Genomic DNA, 23,911 nt, shown 5'->3' on the forward strand with positions numbered 1-23,911 from the left:
TACATTTGTTTCAGCACATTTTTTGTAGTATTAAAGAGTCTGATAAGCGCAAGAATTAACCCATAAAACAGCTGGCAGGATCAAGACTTTCTATGGGGACTGATACCTCACAGCTCTTGTTGCAAACTAGTTGACAGCACCTTTTAAAAGCTGTTTCCAGTCTGGTTGTGACTGGTGAATGCAGGCCCTGAGGCTCTCTTTCTTCACAGCTGTCACAACACAACATAATCTACCCTAGTCTGCCCTTCAGAGTGAGCTCAAAATCCTCATGCCTTTTTTTCTGTAGAGGAAAACCTGGGGTTACATGGATCGTAAGCTGAATATGAGTCAGTTCTCTGATAGGATTGCAAAACAGACAGATGATGTTCTGGGAAATGTTAATAATAGGGGCACACTTAAGCCAAAGGAGGTCGTTTTTTCTGGTCTGTTTGGCATTGGATTTTTCTTCCACTGGTGGAATAGAGAGTCCTGTTTTGCGTCCTGTGAAAGTGGAGAGAAAAACAGTAGAAATGTCAGGCAGTTCAGAAAATTTGCACTCTGAGAAAGAAAAGAAGGAAGTTAGGCTAAAAAAAAAGAAAAATAAAAGAGGAAACCGAGAGAAGAAATATAGCAATCTGCTAAGTATGTTTTCAGTTGTTAGAAAGTTGGTTCAACGGTTGTATGTGCCTAGTGCAGGTAAGAAATTAAGAATAAATTATCTGAATTTGTAATGAGAGATTTCAATTAGCCATTAGAAAAAATTTCTAGTTAGAAGAGTTAGTGAAATATTGTAAGAAGATGCTACCTGTGGTCATTGTGAAATCACTTTCATTGGAAGCTGTTATGAAATAAACATCTGTCCGGAATAGCTTGATGTACTTCATTCTGTGTTGGTACTAGGGAGCGGACTGAAGGATACCAGGAAATCCCTTCCAGCTATATATCTCTAAGCCTCATTAATGCTGTCAAATTTCAGGAAAAACTGTATTTACATTACACAGATGAAGTGACAGATATGTGACCTTTCCCACCAGTTTAACAATATATCTACCTCTTTTTTTTTTTATCCCTAGAGCTTGCAATGCTTGGCTGCCTCTGGGTGTGCAAATGCCAGTGGAGGCTGGAACCCCCCTGTGCCTGACTAGCAGCCAGCGAGTGCCTGCCTTGATCAAGGACCTTGCTGCATCAGTCTGTGCATTTCTCACTTCCATCCTGGATCACTGCACTCCTTCTCATCAGAACAAAGGTAATCCAAGCTAACTGAAAAGAAGGGTGTGCCTGTGCTCTGCATTGTGTCATACACAGAGTATTTAATCTCTTTTTACATATAGATTGCACCAACTTTGTCTGTGCAGGAATATACCTACTTTAGTTGTGCTGGAGTGACTATCTTCTACCTCAGGGTTCATACAGTTAGCCTTGTTACTCTCAGAAGCGCATTGCATTTAAGTGTAAACTGCAGACTCCATCTAATATGCTGAGTATTGGAGCTAGATCCATGGTGCTACAACTACACTCTAATCAAAACCCGTATTTTATACCCCATCTGAGTGTGTTTTTGACTGTAAATAGATATGCCCTTTGAGGATTCTGTTCTTCTGGCTCTTACATTGGTGAGATCAGCTTAGTTCTTACTTCACCAGACATTAAGGTCTGGTGGGTAACTGTTTGTAAAGGGGAACTCTCGAGTTTAAGCCTTCCCCTTGTTCCAAAAATCTGTAAGACTTCCAAAGCTGGTGGAAAACATCTGGTCTGCTCTAGAAAGTAGACCTTTTGTCACTGTCAGTTGGCACGTATTTGTATACACATTTGATGTTAGCCAGGAAAATCTAGCCTTCTTTTACCTGAACAAAACCTTCTTCTTGAAAGACACCAATTCTCCACTTAAATTCAGCCCTTGGCAAATAAACAGAACGTACTCTCATGACACTGGTGTCAGCCAGTATGAAACAATACAGGTTCTGTGGGGTAAAGGCTTCTGGTAAAGAGGCAGCCTGAGGCCTTCTGTGGAAGGAAGGATCAAATGGAGGGTCTGTTGCTTTTTCTCCTGTGGAATTTCTTTCAGGGTCATTTTTAACATCGTATGTTAGTTCATTTTTTGTGTATTTTGTATCTTATTGCATATGTCTGGAGAAGCATAACTGGCAAAGTACAGAAATCAAGTAATTAACAGCAGGACCGTAGAAGGGTGTCAGACTGTTGTTCTATATAAATCACTGCTTTTTTTTTGCTTCCACTTTTGTCCTCTCATGTCCAGCAAAGCACATGGCAGTAATAGCAGAGATGGGAGAAGAGGGAAAGCTGCTGGAATATGGCTGGGAGTAGGAGGGAGCCCACAGCTCTGCCAGTAGCACTGCCAGCAAGGGTCTTTATGTACTATAGGGGATACCAAAATGGGTGAGACTCTGTGACCTTCATCCTTCAGAGCACTGAAGGCAAAGTACTAGGTTCTGATTTTAACTTCAGCACATGTTGAATTTCTAATGTGGCTGAAAGCTTGCATGCTCACCCTCTGCTTCCCCCTTAGTATATGCTTAAAGGAAGGTTTGAGATCAGTCACGTCAGCATTATCACACAGGCACTGATCAATGTAATGTCTTGTTTCCATAAAGAGAGTGTAAAAACTATGTATACTGAAACTATTTAAATATTTGTATCATATATATTTTTGAAGTATGGACCAATACAAAATGTAACTTCCTGTGAAAGACACGTTCCTCACTGAATTATGGCATGTAAGGACCACAGGGACAGAAGTTTACACTTTATTGAAGCAAGTGCTTGAGAAGTTCTCCAGCTGCACAGATATACAAAAGATAGTAATTAGCTTTTTTTCTCTGATGAGGAGTGGAGGAAGAAAAAAGGTTTCTAATGGTGACTATCATTTGGTAAGAGGAGGAGGCAATGGACCCAAAAGAATGTAACATTTCAAATGCTCCCATTAATTTGCTTATATACCTCTAGCTACATAGACTGTGCCTCCAACACAGAATATAGATGCAGAATCCAGTATTACATCCTCTTACCCTATTTTATGAGGTGTTCATAATTGTTGGTCATTTTGCAGATTTTACAGCTGATACTAAAAACAGAACTGCTGCATCGTGTCTTGAACATTATAAATGCCTACAGTCTCTAGTGACCTTGTCAGATAACAGACAAAGAAAGAAGGATAATGCACTGGTTAAATATGTAGTTTTTCCAGTCCTGCTGTATGGTATTTTAAATAGTAAGCTGTAACATTTCATAAACCAAATAAACAGGCTTCCAAGTTGGCAGAAGGGATAAATAGTAGAAGAACTAGAGGTACATCTGTTAGGATACTTTATTCTCTTTTTAGCTGTCATCTGCAAGGAATGTTCCCAGGACAATAAACTCAGAATCCAGTTGGGAAAATGATAATTGTTTTCCATTTCTGTCATCAGGAAACTGAAGGCAGAGTAAAGTACTTAACTTGTGTTATCACAATGACAGATGTCTGTAGCACTCCCCATATACCTCATACCCCCAGACTGCTTGGTAAGTGTTTGCATTCAGAGAGTTTAAGACTTTAGAATAGGTATACAACTATACAAGCAGCATGAATGTTCATGAGCGTTGGCTTTTCTGTAGCTGCACGTTACCTGCTGTCCACTTCACTTCAGGTTGTCCACTCTACGAGATTATAGCTAGCAAAAATTAGTTATGACCAAGAGGGATGTATTCAAAGTGCAGGAGTAACTGTCCAATTTTAAATACTGTTATTAGGCCAGATTCTGGTCATTTCCATCAGATATTTCAAACAGAGAGCTCTGCCTGAGCATCCACTTCTGAACCACTGAGGAGCTGAAGTGTTTTCCAGTCCCTTGGGATAAAAGCTGCTTAGTCCTGAAATACAGTGCTACTCTTTGGTTTCTCCAAGAATTAAACCTTTTTTTCTGTTAAGTCAAAAGGAGTTTTTCTATTGTTTTGAATCAAGACAGGAATTTTTCTCAGCAAGTAGTGGTATCCATAGGAGGCATTGTTTCTCCCAGCAGTCCCAGAACAGGGATGGAGTCTGCTGTGCTGGGGCCATGCTGTCGGTGAGCAGGGATTATGAGGATTCCTCCTGGCACTGGCATGAGACATCCCACTAAAGAAATTAGAGTTGTTGTCTAAGGATTTACCAATCCTGTATCACTGCTTATGTCTCCTAAATAATCTTGCTCTGCCACATACCACTTCTGATGTCTGCTCAGTGGTATGACATTCATTACTTCAGTCTCTGCCTCCTGTCTGTGCTTTCTATCACCCTTGCAAGATTTCATGAACTGTTAATGGAAAAAAAATAAAGGACAGAGAGGCAGCTGATCACTGCTGGCTCCAGAATAAGGCACAGTCTCTGAAATGTCTGTGTGTAAAATCAGCAGCTCTTCTAAAAATCTTTGCTTGCATACACAAATACAGGAGCTGGTGAACTACACAGAGTGTATGGATTTTGCTAGCTATCCTGTTTTGGTGCAGCTTTGAATGTTAGACATGAGGTGATTCAGAAGCATCTAGCTGTTTTTATGTCCTGACCAGCCTCCAATTGCTGCTGCAGAAGTGCTCACATCTTCTGTAAGTTTCGTATACCTGCCAGCCCAACATAGATAACTTGGAAAACCTAGAGCATCTAAATGGCACAGATTCCTAGTTCAGATATGTCCTGATCATTCCCAAGACGTCTGCCTAGATGGGAAGATGGAATATGTTTGAAGTTCAAAGCTTGTGTTTTCTGAGTAGAATAAAAGGGTTTCCCTTGTCTTAGTTAAATGGATCATTAGAAGAACAAGCAGCCCTTCATGTTTTTACACATGAAAGAAAACCCAGAAAGTCACAAGCTCTCACATGCAACCAAAAACTCTAAGTATATAGTGTGTCTAGAACTTATAAGTAAGCCATGGTTTTAAGAGTGTCGGTCTTTATGTCACCTGACTGCTTTCATGCAATGAAAGGCACTGTGGTGCTTTGATTAAGAATTCATATGATTTCAGTAGTACCAAAGACTGTCTCTATTTAAATGTGAGTAGACTCTTGTGAGAACTTTGGCCATTGTGTGATGAGGAGAATGTACTGGTTATGTGACCTGCAAGTTTCGTTTCTACATCTACAAATTTTTTTCCAGACATGATTTAAATATGCTTCAGGCCATGTAACACAAGCAATTCCATGAAAGAACTGGAGCTAAATAAAATGGAAATAAACTGAAACTTTGCATCATTGCTCTAGAAGCACATAATCTTATCATGTATCTTACAATAGTAGGGTGATGTGAGTTTCCTAAATCTAAGTCCTGGAATCATATAGTGTCACACCTATTTGTGTAATGGTAAAGAAAAATTACACGTTCTAAAAGGCAAAGTAAAAAGAACCCTAAAAGAATTAACAATAATAACAAACCTTTATGATTTTAGGGGGCTGCCTCATGAATGTTGAATACTTGTCATTAACAATACTGAAATAAAATATTGGGCTTCAGTTTCTCAGGCTCTTCATGTCTTCATGGCTGTTAAAGCACAACATACTGCATGTTTTGTCCCACTGGTCTCTATTGGTAACCTCATTATTTGCAGCAGCTTCAGGCTGAACTTACAGTAGCAAAGCTGGCGTGTCAGCAATCCCAAACACCTCTCCGGCTCTGTACTCCATTAACCTCTGTGAAGCAACAGGAACCCCCCTATTCCAGTCATCTACCCTTTCTCTAACACCTCCCCCTCTGGGGTCCCAGTCCCTGCTACTTTTCTTCCTCCAGCCTGGGTGGCCTGGGAATGTTCCACCTCAGCTGTCCTTGTGAGAGTAAAAGGCAAAGAATCAGACAAGAGGCAGCACGCCTTTGAAGACCTGGATGTATCAAGGAAGGCTTAGTTCTGCCACCTTCAATTGTCTGGAAATGCGCTCTTTGAGTCACTTAAACAGCTTTCATAACCTTATTTGCTAGTTCATACAGAAATGTACACAGGAAAGATAACAGAAGCAACAAGTCTGGAATGTGTTTGCTTCTGGTGCCTCAAGTCATGCATGCTGAAGCAAACTAGCAGGGCTCCCACTCGCATGAACTGTGGGACTGTGGAGAAATTTTGCATGTAAACAAGCTATTGAATGGCTTCCTTTTCATCAGTCTTGTCCTTTTAACACTGTGTACATGTTTTTTTCTCTTTCAAAATGTTCCTTCTCTTCTGGAAGAAATAGAAGGATCCTCCTAGTTTAGGACTGAAGAGAGGAGGACTTGTGAAAAATTCCAGGAGCCACTGAAGCAGTGGAGAGAGAGCAGAAAGAGTGCAGGGAGAGCAGATCATGAGAGCAGGACAACAGTGAAAGGATTTGGATATTGAGGCAGAATTGCTCATCAGAAGTGTCGTCCTGCAAATTCAGAACTTTGTTCTGAACTGTGTCCCATTTAAATAAGTACAAAAGGCTAACTTTGCTGAAATCTGTGGGATGCTCTCACAGAGGTTAGAGCTGGACCTCTACTTTTCTGGGGCCTTTCTAATTTATCCATTGCTTTCCTCTAGATCCTTAACTCTTGAAGTTGAAATTGTTCTACAGGAGAGTAAAAGTCAAGATGCTCCAAGAGTGCAAATGCATCTGTTCATCTGCACATGCAAAAGCTGCTTCAGTGGTCACTTTTCCCACAACTGAGGGCTGTGTGAACTGTGTTATTGTGTGAACAGACAAGAAGAGGAAGGAGGAGCACACACTGAATCAGTGCATTGCACAGACAGATTGGACAATCCATAGGAGGCGAGCTTCAGGTGTGCGCAACAGTGATACATTTGAAATGTAGCCATGGAGTCATTCTTGAGGATCTGAACATCTAGAATGAACTATTACATTTATCTGTTGATTTCGGAAACATTAGTTCAAATGTTGAGATGGTTTTGTTTTGTGGTTGTTTTTTTTTTTTTGGAAAATGAAAGGGAAATGATTAAGGACAAGGTAAACAATTATCTAAACAGGTTTCTTGCAGAAATACACAATGGGCTTCTGAGAGACAATTTCATATCACATGATTCTGAGTCCTAAAAATAGTGTTAGGATGCTGAGAAGCTGGCTGCTGTTTAGCTGTGATGGAGCTGTAATGCTGAGACAAACTTATCTGAAGAAATATTAAAAGTGCCAGGGTAATAAACGTACTTATAATGCTCTCTGCTCCCTTGCAAAACCGTATATTCTTTCCTCCTGATTTCTCCTCTAAATGAGGATTCTTTGCCAATGAAAATAGAAAAAGATTTTTGCATTCTCAAATATCTTGGCTTTTGGCATTTTGAGTAAATTCAACTATTTCTGAAAAGTAAAACTTTTTTATGGAAAACTTATGTTCCTTAAGAGTCTAGAAGCTGTAAAAAGAGGCTTTTTTGAAATCAGTGCAATTTTTAAAAACAATAATGCAATTCATATGTTTTCTAAAACAAATTTAATTAGCTTTTAGTAAACCTCTCACAGAAAGTGTAAGTATTTCCAGTAACCCAACACGTAATACCATAATTTACAATCATTTTTCAGTGCCTTTATCATGGCATGTTGATGAGATTAGTCAGTAAAAGGTGAAAAAAAATTCAGAGTTGGAAAAATGTGTTGTGACAGAATGAATGACACACGGGAATTCTGCAGCCATAGTGTCGGGCTTGTTACAGTACTGTGTCAGTACTATCCTGTCAGAGAAGAATGCAATTACTGTGCAAAAATAATCCTTTCAGATTTTCCAAATTTAGGTGTGAAAGTGTCAAAAGTATTCAGATTACAGTTGTATTCCATGGAAAACCTTTACCCCAAAAAAGTATAAAGCAATGTGCTTGAATCTTAGGAGATAATAATCTGAAGGTCATTTATGGGCATCTCTGACTCTGCTTGTTGTGCATGTGGATGTATTTACCATTCCTCATGTGACAGAGGACTCCCCCGAGAACAAACGCTCTTTCTCTATGCCTCCTCATATCTTCCTTTATTCATAAGCCCTCAAGCCAGAGAGAATCATCTATCATCTTACCTCACTCTGGCATGATACAGGCAGCTGAATTTCACAAATCAAGCCCACCATTTCTAGTAGAATGATAACACATCTGGCTTTAGAAATGGCAAATTCTAGGGGCCCACAAGCCAGCTTTCTCCAACTTCCCTGTAGCCCCACAACCTTCAAAGGAAGGGAGATTGCCTGTGAATAGCGAGTTACTTGCAAAGCATAGGAGAGAAGAAAAGATTCTCTCACAATTTCAAATATTGAAGGAAATCTCCATTTATTGAAGCAGAATTTCTTCAAATTACACGTACTAGCCAAGAATGAAGCCTGTATTATTGGACAAGAGAAGACTATTGGTAATTCCAGAAGGAAAATTCCTTTTCAAACTTTTTCATATTTACTGCAGATCACAGAAGTCACATTAACAACTTGAGTCCTGTTTTTTTTCTACCAGTGAACCTCAAATCACTCAGCGGTGCTAAATGAATACAAAAGAAAAACAATATTTTTAAAGCCCTTTTCTCTGCTCACTTCATCAGTTCAGTCATACTACAGAAAGCCCTCTGAGCAGAGTACAGTATGAATGTGCCAAATTTTGGGCCCAAGGAAATTTTGTTTTCATTTGAGCTGAGATACCTTCACAGCAACTCCAGAACAGTCAGTGGTGGCTTCTGGATTTACTTATGTGAAAAGGATAGAACGGAACCTGGTCCTGAATGACTGACTTCATTGCTTTCAGCTTTGTGGGCATAGGAATCATAAAGAGAAGATGGATTTACATATTATTCAAGCACTTTGGTAATGAGACAAGTCAGTTCTAACACGTATTATAGGGATAAAGGGAAAAGAATAGTAGAATGATACCAAGACAAGTAAAGTTATATAAAAATCCACATTATTGATATTAAGTAAAAATAATTTTTCCAACTACTAAGACAGGAAAATACCTAATCATGAGGAAAAAAATGCAGAAATAGGTATCCCATTACTAAGGAGGAATTACAGAGATTTGGGAACACAACTGAATAGCTGTGAAAATTCGTATCTAAACTAGCTCTCTTGACAATGTCTGTCAAAAGTGTACCACAAGAATTAAGAGGACAAGAACTTCACTATAAGCATTATTCATGGCTGTTGAAAAACTGCTACATTTCTGCTGTGCCACAATCTGTTAACTTTTAGCATTTGGTACTTGTAAGTGAGAATGAGAAACTAATGCAACTCACCCAGAAAGCCAGCTAACAGTTTCCAGCAACTCACTATCAAAATTAAAAGAAATAATAACAAAAAAATTGAAGGCAGAGTTAAACACTGACAAAACTAAATGAATTCCCAGTATTATGAAAAGGAAAGCCAAAGTGATATTCCAGATGGAGATTATTTGGAGTTACATCAGTGAACTATGTAAAACTAAAGGCATTGTAAAAGAGAATGAAAATGAATCTATGACTATTAAATGGAGAGGACAGGAAAGTGTACCACTAAGAGATGCGTGTGTTAGGCAGCAATGTTAAATGGGATACCTTTAGCAAGGTATTGTCTCTAGAGCACATGATTTTGCAAAATCAAAGCAAACCCAGCAACTCTTAAACAGCAGATCATCTTCAGTGAATTGTGAAAGCTGATGACAGGAAACAGAGAACAGGTCAAATAAATCCCTCTGTCCTTCCCTTGCTCTGCAGGCTGGCCATCACAGCTGGTTTGAAATACAGACTCTGGAAGTCTTCTGTTGTAGTCGTGAAAGCTTATAGAGGACTCTGTTCCTTAGGGAGGTGGATGCTGCATCAACTTCCCACTGGAGCCCAAGTCCCTTGAAGCTTAGTGATGGTATCCAGCAAACACTTACCAATTCCCTCTTCACTCTTAAAGCTGCTAGGATAAGGGATGGGGGAGAGATGGGGTGAGAGAGAGAGAGCTAGAAGAGGCTGCCTAGAGCCATCAGTTGTAACCCTACTCAAGGACTTGAGTGCTTAGTGGGACTTCTCAATTTCTGTGCACCGGCTGGCAAGGCAGCACTGCTGGATAGGGGAATGGCCTCTGCAGCTCAAGGAGATCCCAGGAACTGATCTGCCATGCTCCAGGGCACCAGGACATCTGAGTCTTTCTTAAAGCCAGAAGAGTTCATTATGAATGTATTTTATTTCAATGTGATAGTAGGCTGCAGATGACATTTACAGGCTTCTGCACATCTTGGTTTTCAGTTTGATCTCGCCTCTCTTTATCAGAGATCATGTGCAAACCCCTGTGCTCCAGCTGGATCTTCCACTGCCCTGGCAGACAGCTTATGGCCAAGTCAAATATTGAACCTGGGGAGTGGCAAAATCTTTTCCCTGCTAAGGACTGAAAGCCTTCTGAACACCTTCAACGGGTCACAGCTTGATACACGTCTTAATATTATCCAACAGTAACCAGAAAAATAAACTCTGTGTTGGCAAGCAATTAAATCACAAGTTGCATTGAGATTCCAACTTCTATTTCCCTCTCCCTCATTCTTCCTTCCTCTCTCTCTCTCAAAAGTTTAAAAACGTATTATTCCTCAGAGCAGTCACTTGAGGCTGAGTCAGGGAGTAAAACTGCAGCCTTCAAAAATCGTACTTTCTCCCACCATCTAAACAGGGCCTTGAGGTCTTTCAGGACACAGTCATGCCCTGAGCTCTGCAATCTGGATGTCTGCTACTTCTGCACCGGCCTCAATTTCTTTGCCCTGTTGCTGTTTGTTTCTTCTCCATTAATTCATAGACCCACGTTTCACTCTCCCAGCCTCTCCTGGTTTTCACTCTCACAAAAGAAAGCAGATGAGACCAAAGTCCTTCTGACAGAAATTAGGCCAGGTCGAAGGTTCAGCATTAGGAACACTATCACTGAGGAGAAGTTTATATGCCAAATACCACTGAATGGTAAAAATTGGAGATGTGACTGACTTTTCAGAAGACACTTGAAATCCTTGTGTTGACATGTTCTGGTAGAACTCCTAGGTGAAGGAAACATTTATATTTCAAGCCTTCTGTTTCTGTATTGTTTCTTAAGTTATATTTATTGCTTGACAGTGAAAAATTGATCAACACCTGTTCTATCTTAGTCTCTTAACAGGTTTGAAATATACCAGAGTGGAACATCTATTTGACATTTGAAAGAATGAGACAGTTGTGTACTGTGCTTAACTGTGACACTGCCAGTCAGTTATTTTTTATATATCATAGACAGTGCTCACTAAATGTGTGAAATGTTTTCTAGACACAATGGGAATGCTGTCCTGACCTTTAAGAAAAGATTAAAGTCTATGTAGTTTGCTTGCATATTTGGCATATTTATTCACTGAGGCATATTTAGCATAGTCCTAAAATTGGAGCTCTTATCAGAGCAAAGGTAGAATGTAAAGTAAAATTCAATAAGAATGTCCCTAAATTAAACTGTCTCAGTCTTTCCCCCAGTTTCGGAGCTATGCTCCAAGTGGAAAGCAGTCCGATGTGGTTAGGAGTCACTGTTTTCTGTTCTCTATTTGAGCACTAACCAAGACAGATGGTGGGCACCTCTGAGATAGCTTATGCAGTCACTTAAAAGCTTTAGGAAGGCCTTAGATTTACTGTCATTCTGTAAGACTTACCTAGCAAAATCTGAAAAGTGTTTTCTCACATCAGTTTAAATTCTGGCCATTTTTCACTCCTTCACAATTTGAGAAGGCTTCGGGCAGCAGCAGAGGCTCTGGAATTATCTTTTGCAGACTCAGGAAGATGGTACCAGACTGTGTCATTCTCAAATCACGTTTGAATTTTTTTTTTCAGGAACAGCACTAGAAACTTTTAAAAACAGAAGTTGTTGACACTCAGGAAGTGGAGCGGGGAGGGGGATCCTTACTCATGCTGATTGGATTTGAGGCAATTTCTACTGGATCAATTTTTTCTATCTATCTGACATTAATTCATGGAGATCTATTAATATTGTGCTAAGGATAACGTATTGCACTCTTGATCTGTGAAAAGTATTGACTACATAAGTTCCCTACTTGCAGTTTACTCTTGCACAGTTTACAGGATCCTGTGAAATGATCCAGGAAAGTCAGGCTGGAGTAATAATACAACAGCTACAGAAGGTGCTGGATACTCCAGGACTGAACAGTGGGCTGTACTCACTGCAAAGTAACAAAGGGCCCATTAGAGAGGAAGGTTAAGAACATATAAATGTATTTCAAACACAGATCCAAAAGCTGGTGAAATGTGTGCAGATGCTTAACATTTCGCTTTGTGAATAGTTCCATTTAAATCAATGGGGCTCTTCATAGCATGTAAAACTCGACACATACATAAGTCTTGGCAGGATCAGGGCCAATTTTTTTTTTTCTGAAGAGTGTGACTTGCTTGGAGACATTCCAGAGGAAAAAAACAACACGTGGGGCTTTCTATAAAACTGTTGGCACCATTATGCTTATTAAACAGACATGCATTCACTCAAGTAAGATAAGGTCTAGACATTTGTATCAAGTATGTGGAAGTTTGTGCCTATTTCTTAGTGGAAAATTTAGCAATAATACATCTAGATTTGTACATCGCATTAATTTCTGGATACATATTTATTTAAGTTAGAGTTTTACAACATTACCTATCTTGTCTATTTTGCTACCTTATCTATAGTTCTGCTACCAGGCAAAATTTACTCTGCTGGCTAATAAAGTGCAAAAACTTTCAATCAGATTGCACAGAAAACAGTTTCTATTATTTACTTTATGACCTTAGAAGGGGTAATAAGCAAATCTTCCCGTCTTGCTTCAAACTAATTCAACACTAAGTATATGAGACAGGAATTTACTGTATTTGTGGCTTGTGCATTGAAGAGCAACATATTCATTTCAGGAAAAGAGTCTAATTTTAGATCAGTATTGAAGGTGCTATGAAAATGAGAATGCTGGGAGTGCCAGTAGGACTTTTCAAGAGCAATCCCAGTATAGTTCTTGATATACAATGATTGTAAGATGAGAAAAATCATAGAACAGACTTCAGTGGTTTAAATGGAACCTGTTATATACCTGAAATTTGTTGTCATGGACATGGCCCGAAACTATTTCAGATAAACACCCCAACTTTATGGCTCTTTGAGAAAACAGAAATAGTCACTTGGCCCACTTGGTGCTGGACTGCTTGGAGGTAGATGCTGCCAGCACTTAAAATAAGCAGCCTGGGGAGACACGTGGAACATCTGGCAACAGCATCTACTTTTAATCACACAGGCCACAGGTCACATTATACAACAGTGCCTAAAATCAGTGTCACATTTAGCAAAACACATTTACTTGGCCACGAGATGTTCTGAGGTCAGATTTAAAAGCTTCTGCAGATGTAGACAGGAACCCAGCAGGATTTTCACAAGTCCCTGAGTGCTTATTTCCCATTGGTTTCTCACTAGGACCTTCTTTGTATGATTACTTTAAGAATAGTTCAGAAATATAGTGTTAGCTGTCTCAAGGCATGCTGCATTGCTCCAAGCTGCAGGAAGGCAGAAGCTGTCCTCCCTTGTCTATACCAAGCTCCTCTCAGGGCTCCTACTCTGGCAGTGCCCTGGGTGAGCTGAGGGGGATGACTGCTACATGAATCAGCTGCATGTTAGTTAACAGAGTTGCATAGAAAATCTTGAAGTATTTTTTATCTCCTGGCATGTGGGAATCTCTATAGATTTTTCAACAGAGATTGCCTCCCAGATATATATGGAAAATAATAGTTTCTTTACTATTTTGGCTGGGCTTCATTTGTAGAAATTCAGGGTTACCTCCTCTCTCCTCCCTAGTGCTCTCCAGCCCTTCACCCAGACCGGCCATGCCAGAAGGCATCAGGCCCCTTCTCTAAGCTTACTCCAATGAGCAACTTCCACATTCCTATTTTTAAAAATTGTACATCTTGAATATAAGGGAACACATGGTCTTTGCAAGATAATCTCCAGTTCCTTCCCCATTCCACACAGTCACGCTGCTCAGTGCCAATTTTACTTCATGGCATTGATGAAAGATCTGTTATAGAAACATATGTAATCTGCATTATGATTTCTCAAAAAAAAAAAAAAATAGTGGGATGGGGAGGGAATGTTCCTGAGGAAGTGGATTGCGTTTTCATGATTTAAAAGTATTTAGAGTTAGAAGTAACAATTACAGAGCAATGTCCTCAGAAATGCTAAGCAGCATATGCAAGCATCAGCAAAGTAGCACTAGATGGCACTGTAGTTATCTTCAGTCAGAAAGCCCGGGCCATCCCCAGGGAAGGATGGACTCAGCTCCCTCTCTGGATGGGCAGCTGCGATTTACCACCTAAATTTTACCCAGGTGGCTTGGGGAGATTCCCAGGCATATGAGACATAGCAGCCCTTCCAAGGATTCCAGTATGTATAACCTTCAGTAGGTTGCTAAATAATATGATAGATTTGATGTGAAGAAAGAAAACCAACAAAACCAGCATGAAAGCTTACTAAATGCTTTCATTTCACAAAGTGAGACTGCATGGGCGCCTGAGAATTTGTTACGTTCTGTTGAATCCAAGGGAAGAATATTCAGATTCAGTGGTAAACCCAGTATGTCTAAAATCATCTCACTCAAAAGAACACCAAAAATTTTATGTTGTGTAGGCAACTGGAAGTTCAGTGCTTGTCGGCAGGTACAAGCTGGGTGTTTTAACTGCAGTGTTTGGTGTCTATCTTTGACGATTTGGCTTAGAGGACCAAATTCTACTGTATTTTGGGACTAGCCTCATGGGCTTCATCTCCTTATCTCACTGAGTGACAAGCTGACTATTGCCAATTTTAAAGTTTCTCAGTGCTATTAGCTAATGTCAAAGCTCAATACACACCTTGTTCCTAATAATACACATCTTGTTCCTGATTACAGACAATGATCTATTGCCTCCAACAGGTACAGCAATAAGCTGATTTGGGAGCCAGCTTTTAGAACTTTGTGGAAGCGCCATCTTTTATAGTAACAGTTGAATGATTCTGTAGATTGCATTATCAAATACTTGTAGGAAAAAATAGAACCTGTCAAAAAAGTCATACCCATTCTTGTAAAGTGTACCAATTTAAACTCTGTTCAGGAGGTCGTTGCAATATAAATGATACGGTGCACCCCAGATTTGAATTCTAAAAAGTTGTGGAACCAGATTAATAAATCTTGTAAATCCTTTTAAAGGAAACATCTAAGTGCAGATTATTCAGTAAAAAGCAATACAAGTTATTTTTATAATATGATAATTATTTTTATGTTATGCATTTCTTTTAGTCACATTTTGCCTTCTGTTATGCTCCAGATTCAAATCTTCAAAGGATAATTAGTATCTATTTAATTTGAATCAGTGGGAGTCAGTTATCTCAGCTTCTCTGACATTTATGTTTTAAGGAGAGATCAGCATGAATATTTAAGTTACTTCAAATATATCTTATTATAATCATATCGCTACTTAGAGCTTAGAGATATTTGCAGCCAAGAGGCTATATACCTCCTAGTTATAAATTTCTTTAAAAAATCAAATAGTAGATTCCATTATTACAAGAATGATCTTCATCCATGTAAATAGCCTGACTGAAGATGACAGGATTGCTTAGAAAACGAAGCACTGGAAACAGCAGTATTATTTGACCGTACGATTTGCTCCCATCCAGCCAACATGTGTAAATTAACCCAAGAGGGCATTCAACACAGGAGGGTTGAGAGGAAGGGAATCAGAGCATAACAATCTTTTCCACTGCTTCAAACAATGCCAACATTTAAACAGCATAACTTAATAAGAAATTAAAAATTCTTTGTGTTGGAATTGGACTGTTTGTCCATGCAAGGCTAAACCTGTGGTAAAGGCGAGAGACATGATATCCAAAAAAACCTTTAAACTCTCTCTTTTAGTCATAAGCCACTGCTCTTTGAAATGATTCTTGTGTGGTTCTGAGCACATCCTGAGAAAATGTGTTCGTTGTCCTACTTCTTCTAATGCGTACTCTAATAAGGTCTCCTTTAATCTGTGCTCTAAATCTCCTTTAATCTGGTCACTGTTTTACACTTTTAGATGTACCCCTAAGGCCTCCTCTTGCCTCAGAAGAGGCTTGAAAGCAACCATAACTTGCTGCTTGCTTCTTCAGACATGTCCATGTCTACATTCCTGGAGCTGATGTTGGACCTGATAGATAGGTCCCAAAAGCAGGCTCTATCCTAGATGCAAAGGTGATCTGTGTAGTTAGTTGGCAGTGAAGTGTGGCGCTCACAGAAGTACTCACTGGGGAAGCAAAGGTCTGATGAGACATACAGTTCGTTGCTCAGCCATTTGGCAACCTCAGTGATTTTAAAAAGGTCTGTCCCAACTACCCATCTGAGGTCCAGAAGAGTAGCTGGAAAAAATCTGGAAGAAATTTCCTGAACAGTGTGGTGTGCCTGTGGGAAACAGCAGTGCCCCAAAGTTCACTGTTCTCACTGTCACTCCAAAAAGACAATGTGACACACAAAAGGATGAAACAGTGTCTGAGCTGTCTTCAAGCAAGTACAGCCACAGCAGTGGGGTATAGTGCTCAGCTGTGCTGGCTTGGAAAGAGGTATGTTATTGGTCATTGCAAATTACATTGCCAAACCAGTGTATTTATATGTGGGTGTGTGACGTGGGGATCAGGAAGTTTGTCTTACTTAATTCTATACTTGAAGGCTAGGTATCTTGCGTAAACGACTCACCTATGCTCCTTTTGCGTCAATGGCAAGGTAGGGTAATACATCCTCTTCTAAACAAGGGTTAAAACCTGGAAAACTAATTGAGAAATTAAATAGCTGCCATTCAGTTAGCAGAACACATGACAAAAGTCTTCCTATGTGCTTAAAAAAGTCAAGCTATCATGAAATAATTTAAAAATACAGCATATTTAAAACAACTTGATTCCTTCTAGATTTGAAATGCACAACTAATACTTTCTCAAATTTTCTTTTTATTGCAATGAATTTTGACCTGCTCAATTTCCAACTTAGACTGTTTCACCCCTCCTTAGTCAACCTAGTGGCCCTGAGTTTCCTGAGTATCACCATGCTGTGGATCAGTGAAGACACTTGGCATAGTGCACTGCAGTCCAGAACTTCTCAGCTCAAGTGATCCGGCAAGCTCAGCCTCCTGAGTAGCTGAGCCTGCAGGTGAGCATCACCGTGCCCAACAAACAGCATGCCAGCAGCAACCTGGGCTGCTTTAGGAGCAGCATTGGTCAAGGGAAGTGATCCTTCCCCTCTGCTCAGCACTGGTGAAGCCACACTTGGAGCTGCACCCAGCTTTGGGCTCCCCATTACAAGACGTAGGCTTGATAGAAAGAGCATACACAGCACAGGGCCACAAAGGTGATTAAGGAACTGGCGCCTCTTTCATTTAAGGAGAGGCTGAGAGGGATGAGACAGTCTGGAGAAGAGGAGGATCAGGGTGCATCTTAACAGTATGTATAAATACTTGTTAGGAAGGAATGAAGATGGAGGCAGGCTTGTCTCAGTGGAGTCCAGTGCCAGGTCAAAAGGCAGTGGGCACATACTGAGACACAGGAGGCTCTGTGTGAACACCAGGAAACACATTTCTACCCTGATGGTGGCTGAACATTGGCACTGTTTGCCAGAGAAGTTGTGGAGTCTCAGTCCCTGGAGATATCCAAAACCCACCTGGACCTGAACCTGAGCAAGCAGCTTGAGGTGTCCCTCCTTGAGCAGGGTTGGACTAGTGACCTCCAGATGTGCCTTCCAACCTCAGACATGTTGGGACTTTGTGATTCTGTGAATTTGCTGTAAGAAAAGACAGCTTTAAGTCTTTGCTGATTTGGTACCGCAAGGGCGATATCCTTATAATGTCTAATCTGTGGCAAATCTAGACAGCCCTGGTACAGGATATAGGCACTAATTTTAACATAAACCTAGTTTACTCTAAATGTAAATGACACTAGATTCATATCAATTGTATGTTTATTAGTGTTTCATCCCTTCTGCTCTCATTTGCCTTTAATTTTCATTTCCACAGCGCTCTTCAATTATGGTTTTAGTTTTATATCACAGTTTGTATTTTTCCTTCAATAGCAACAAAAATCCTGAAGAAAAAAACAGCAACACTGTGTTTTCTATGTTCCTTGATGGAGATTTAAAAGAGAAATTGAGACGCTTTCTCTTTTTTTATTACATTCTTGCTTTCGATTACTTATCCATATGTACACACATGCACATGCACAGACAAAGAATCATTTAATTTAAATCATTCAGGTGTTTTGACACTGTATGGACAGTTTTATCGCTTTTTTCTGCTCATTAAGTTTAGCAGCCAGCCTTCAGAAATCACATTAGTAGCCACGAACACTGAATGTTACTAATTATAATCAGATTTTTCTGAGGGTAAGACATCCAAATCCTCGGCACTCCATCACTGACCTTCAGTGCTCAAAGAGCAAGTTCAAAATTTTTTGCTGCAAGTTTGGGGTCTCCAAATGAACTGTAGCCACCAACTGTAAGTCCTCCCAAACCACCTCCTGGTAGGCACTGCCACAGAGGGAATTTGGCCTGCACAGAGTCTGGGGAACTGATTGGCTGCTCCAGCGCATACTAAGATTAGGCTAGCAGACAAGCGGCCCTAAGATCTGGGGAACAAACAGAAGTTTTAATGCTACTTTGTAGGTCTCGGACCTACATTTCAAAAAACTTTGGCCGTGGCTCTTACATTGATTTCTTACCTGTTTGTACCTAAATTTCATTCTAAAACTCACAAAGATATGAAAAAAAAAAAAAAAAAGCAACCCTGTTCAGTCTAGCGTCAGATCTGCACTACCTGTTGCTTTTTAAAAACTGCATCTGCTCCTTGAATGACAGGATAGTCACTCCAAAGATGTGCAGAGATCTCTTTTGAGGATTTGGGGAGCACCACAGGCAGCTGAGGTACACATTGTTTTGCTTGTCCTCTTTCCAATGAAAGATGAAAAGTACTACATCGGTGCTGAAAACTGGGCCTCCATGCTGAATTTTGCAGAACACGGTGGCAAATCTTGTGTGCAGTCTCATGGACCACGTACTGAAAATACAAACCTGGAGCACATTTGGGTGGTGTTAATTAAGTTTCAACCCAGCCATTTCGTACTGCTGCTGTAGCCTGGAAAACTATGCAAATATATTGCTGCTAAGGAAAGGAGGAAAAACTCATCAAGTCCAGACAACAGAAGCTCCCATTAGTATTCTGCCACAGTGGAATAAACCCAACTGTTCAGATAGAATAGGCACAAGTGAAGGTCTCATAGGGAATACAGCTGGTTGAATAGGAATGGCTCTAATCTCTCAGCAGTGCCACAAATCTCCTTTGAGAAAATGAATTTTGGAACACTTCAACTTTTTAACTGTTATTTGGTTTCCATGGAATAGTACCATGCCTCAGGCCACTCTAATTACATTCCTGGCTTGCCCTGCTATAACAATCCGCTAAAACTCACCCAGTCAGATGATTTGGGTTTTAGTATCAAGTTGCTTTGGAGAGCATTCGTGGTTGGAGGTGCATAATAATATGTCTTATTACTGCTATTAAAAAGGGGAAAAAAAGCAAAACTAGAAGAGATGTGGTTTGCTTCTGCCCATTGGGGAGGTCTGGTTTGTTATTACATTCCATGCAATGATAATTAATGACTCCTCAAACAGCACTGAAAAAGTGTTCCCTGGCTAAATTTTTCAAAAGTAATTAATGATTTGGGGTTCCTTTGCTTTTATGTGTTCGGTTTGAAATACCTTAAGAAGGGATCTGGTTTTCAGAAAATGCTAAGCACTGGCTTTCTAGAAATTGTCCACCTTACTCTTAAAACTTTCAAACTTTGTCATTTTAAGGCCATGGTAGGTGCTGTTTACTGGTAACAAAAAATAAATAAAATATGTTGATGCAAAATTAGTTAAAGGAGCTCCAGAACAGATTTTCAGATCTCAAATAAATGCTTTTCAAAGGAAAAAAAAAATTAAAAGGATAACTTCCTTGCACTCGTAAGAAGTGAATTCTAGACTCTTGGGATGATTGGAAGCTACTTAATTAACAAACATATAAGCAAAAGAAGGTAGACTAGGGACCGGTTCTAGCAGTTGTTTTGTATTGCTTATTAAAAGAAAGATCAAGACCACATCCTGCGGTCCTGGGTCATGCTTGGACATGTCAGAGTACTTTTGAATGTCACTGTATGGGTTGTGCCTGCCTGAAGCTGTCCTGGAGCCTGACTGCCCAGCAGGATAAATCACTATTAGCTCCTGTGCAAAGTGGAGAACCTGCAACTGAATCAGGAAGCTGGTGTTTCAGCTTTGGTGTCAATGCTCATTCAAGGCATGCAGCAATGGATAAAGGAGCATCACTAATGTCCTTATTTCATCCACCCAAATGACTCAGCTTCAGTAAAATCCAGGTCTTTCCACCAGCTCAGAAGGTAGAAAAAAGCAAATGACTGAAGGAGAAAGCAAGTAACTACTTCTGAGCTTTCCTCTGGCAATGTTAACAGCGGTGTATCCTTATTTCATTCCCCTCCACTTCCAGTCATGTGCAGTTAGTCCAGACAAAAAGCCTGCTTTGAGTCTGTCTACCAAGCTTGGTTCCACAGAGTTGAGAAGCCTTTCTTTTTTCTTGAGGGGCAGTCCTTGGACAGGGCAGGTACGTTGGATCTTCAGCTCCACACTTCAGAAAATCCTCTTGTATCTGAGGTTCTCACATTTTCAATTGTAAGTTCACTTTCTATCTGTTTGGATGAGATGCAACTTTTGATCCTGTGAGATTAGTGAATGTATTTGGAAGCCAGCAGATGACCACTCTGCAGCCAGTTTTGTTTGGAGGCAGCAGATGGATGTCAGTGAGGGCAAAACAGCATGGCAGTAGCTCAAGGTGCCCAGCTGCCTGAAGGCAGCTGATGTAGGGATTATTTCTGCTGAATTAGACACCAGACAAGGCTCTGCTCTTGCTTAAGCTTGGTCCACCTTCACCAGAATTGTCCATTTTTGTTTTGCAGAGGTCCCTCTTTCCCAGTCCCATGGTTTATGTCACATGTGCTGTCAACGGTTTATGGGCAGGTTCGGCCTGGTTCCATGACTAATGGGGCAGGGACCCATGGACCCATGCCCCAGGAAAGGAAAAAAGAGAAAAAGGGTAGGGAGATGGGCCTGAAAACAAAACAGCGGCAACAATCTGAGGAGAAACAAACCGATTTACTAAATAAGATACTGAAATGCAAAACAACACACTACAGTACAATATAATTAAAATTGAAGCTAATAAATCAAATAAAATCAGAGAGAGTGTCCAAAAACGAAAACACCTTACTCTAATGCTGGTGGCGAGACGGCTAGGGAGAGACACTGCCGGGACGAGCAGACGGGAAGAGAAGGGGCGTCTTGTGATCTGCGAACAGTTTTTATCTTTCCCTCTGAACAGAAAACGGTAACAGAACAGCAAAGTCCTCTGGGAAGTGTAGTTCTTGTTCTCTTCTGAGAACCAGGTACCCAGAACTATCCTCAATCCACGGAACTGAAGCATTAACTCTTTAACTCCCAGTACACTACATGATGTTATAATGTGTAATACCCATAACCAAAAATCATAAAACCATGACACATGCTCATCACCCCTTTTTGCTTCAAAGTATACTTTTCTGACAGGATTTATCCACAGATGCCAAAATTTCCTGTGCAGGATAGTGGAAATGGTTATTGCTTTTCTCCAGCTATCTTTCCATGCAATTATCCTAGATTTTCCAACACTGATTCTTCTCTTCTGCCTGGCTGAAGAGAGGAGGAGTGTTTGTCTAGTTCCAGTCTGAAGATAAAATGCCTAGAAGGAAGGAAGGAACATCAAATGACCACACTTCCAATGGATAACTGCTCTGACTTTAATGGGCAATCCTTGGGCTGTGTCCCTGTGGGTTAGAAGAAGTACTTCATCACCCCAGCCTGGAAAGTCCTACCACTATACTGCACCATGGTTCTCACAGATGGACAGGCTTTTGGACACGAAGCAGAGATGCGGGGGGTGCAGAGAAAGCTGCTACTCCAGCTAAAATTAAAAGGGCACTATTTTGCTTTGCTGAACTACAGTTCAATTTTACAACTCCCAATGCACTAACTGAGGCTTACTATGTGATTGATGAGCTGCTAGGAGAGAGGGCCTTGTCTAACTTCGTGTCTCTTCATGAATTTCTGTCTGTAATAGAAGAAGTTTTATTTAAGGTCTATGCCTACATTTGCTTTCTCAAAACTGCTCTAAGGTGGAGACAGGATAAACCCTGGAGAAGGGGGGAGGAGAAGGAGTTCAGAGCCAGAGATGCAGAGCTTGCAAAGGCCAGGCAATTTCTTATGTAGAACTATAATCGGTCAAGTGCACATTGAGAATCAATGACCAGGGTGAGATGGGCTAGGGAAACACAGCTAGTGTGGCAGCTTGGGGTCCAGGGCATCTCACAGCACAGCAGTGGGCAGCGTCACTCAGCAGTGGCAGGCTGGGGACACAGGGGACAGCACACCCAGCAGTGCAGCACTGCATTGCTGGCAGAGCATGCAGCTGCTGGTGGCGAGTCTGGGAAATAAACATGGAAAGATGAAAGCAAGCTAGTATGGGAGGTAGCAGCTGTCTTGTTTTCCAGCCTCTGGTCACCTTCTTTCAAGCCCTACCTCCTCGCAATGTCCCCTTGTTCACTCACAATGAGTGGATCATTGCTCTCCTTCTGGAAAATGAATTGCCTTAGGAAAAAAAAAAAAAAGGGGATTGCCTAGATGTTTCCCCAGAGAACTGTTTTGCATTGGAGGGTGTATGCACATCCTGAGAAATGATGTGACCTGATTTCTTTTAATAGACACATCGCGTCCTCATAGTCTGGAGCATCCACAGTTGTCCCTGGCTTTCTCATATCCTTCTCAGAGTCTCACTGATACAGCTTTTTAAGATGCCCATACTAATGCATTGCTACAGAATTACCACAAGAAGTAGCATAGTGTGCTGAGGCCTCAGCGTTGGCCTGTTGCATCAATCCTTCCTCCCAGCATATACGTAGGTCCAACATCTGTAAGTGTCAGGCTGGTATGTGGTGGATGGGGAAGAAAATCAGTCTTTGTCCTGCTGAGTTCTGGCAATGGCTGATTCAGATGCTGATCTGAGTCACCATAATGGTGTTCATATGGACAAGTCGAGCTCATTGTTGTTGAAAGGGTGGAGTTCAGGTGGTCTGGCAGGACACAGAAGATAGAAACCTGGTATTCTAGTGACAGAGTAAGTGCATCAATTTAAAAAGGAACCTGTTCTGAGAATTGAAGGAGGGATAGAGACTGGTAAAAGGGCCTGGGGAGTCACAGAGAGAGACGTGGTTCTACTGGAGTATGGATAAACCATGCCAAATCTTACACCGCATGCAGAATTTACCTTTCCAAAAGATCTGGAATAGCTTTTTACTGACAATTTTTTTTTCCTTGAAGCGGCCATGGTATTTTTGATTCCTTGCCGCGCGTACTACAACAGTATTTTTCAGGGAAATTAACATATTTTCCGAGACTTTGGATTTTTTTTTACTTGAAATGTTGTAGTAATAGAGAAATAGCGTGCTCTTAGGAATGCTGCATATACATCTGACTCCATTTCACAGACATGCTGAAAGAAAAAGGAAGATCAACCGTGCTGGGTCTCAGAGTCCTCAGATTTTTTTTGTTCCACATTAAATAGGAAAGCCTCCCAAATCTAATGAGTCCTGTTATTCTGCAGACAAATGAATTTCTTTTCTATCACCCAGTGTGATGAATAGCAAGAATTATGTGGATTGCCAGTATAATTATTTGCTCTAGGAGTTATATATTTATTATTACTGCACTGCTATTTCCCCCCAGCTCTAGTAAAAATGTACCTCAGCTCTCATTCTAATATGGCAGTGACTTTTCAGTGACTTTACAAATAGTGAGGGATACTCCTGTCTAGCTTTCCCAATTTGAATAAAACATTTCAGATGTAGTAATCCTGAAAAATAAGTAAGTGT

The 23,911-nt window shown here is 40.5% G+C and overlaps 1 long non-coding RNA gene across 2 annotated transcripts in view; it reads left to right on the forward strand.

The window, feature by feature from the left end:
• LOC110395929 overlaps nt 1–23,911 on the forward strand; it is a 38,431-nt gene that overhangs the window by 7,061 nt on the left and 7,459 nt on the right. For both annotated transcript variants that reach the window (XR_002436690.1, XR_002436691.1), the window contains exon 3: nt 1,053–1,225. This is a non-coding gene — a long non-coding RNA (uncharacterized LOC110395929). The remainder of the gene's footprint in view (nt 1–1,052; nt 1,226–23,911) is intronic.

Source organism: Numida meleagris, chromosome 3 (assembly GCF_002078875.1).
Source record: "Numida meleagris isolate 19003 breed g44 Domestic line chromosome 3, NumMel1.0, whole genome shotgun sequence".
NCBI classification, from domain to species: Eukaryota; Metazoa; Chordata; class Aves; order Galliformes; family Numididae; genus Numida; species Numida meleagris.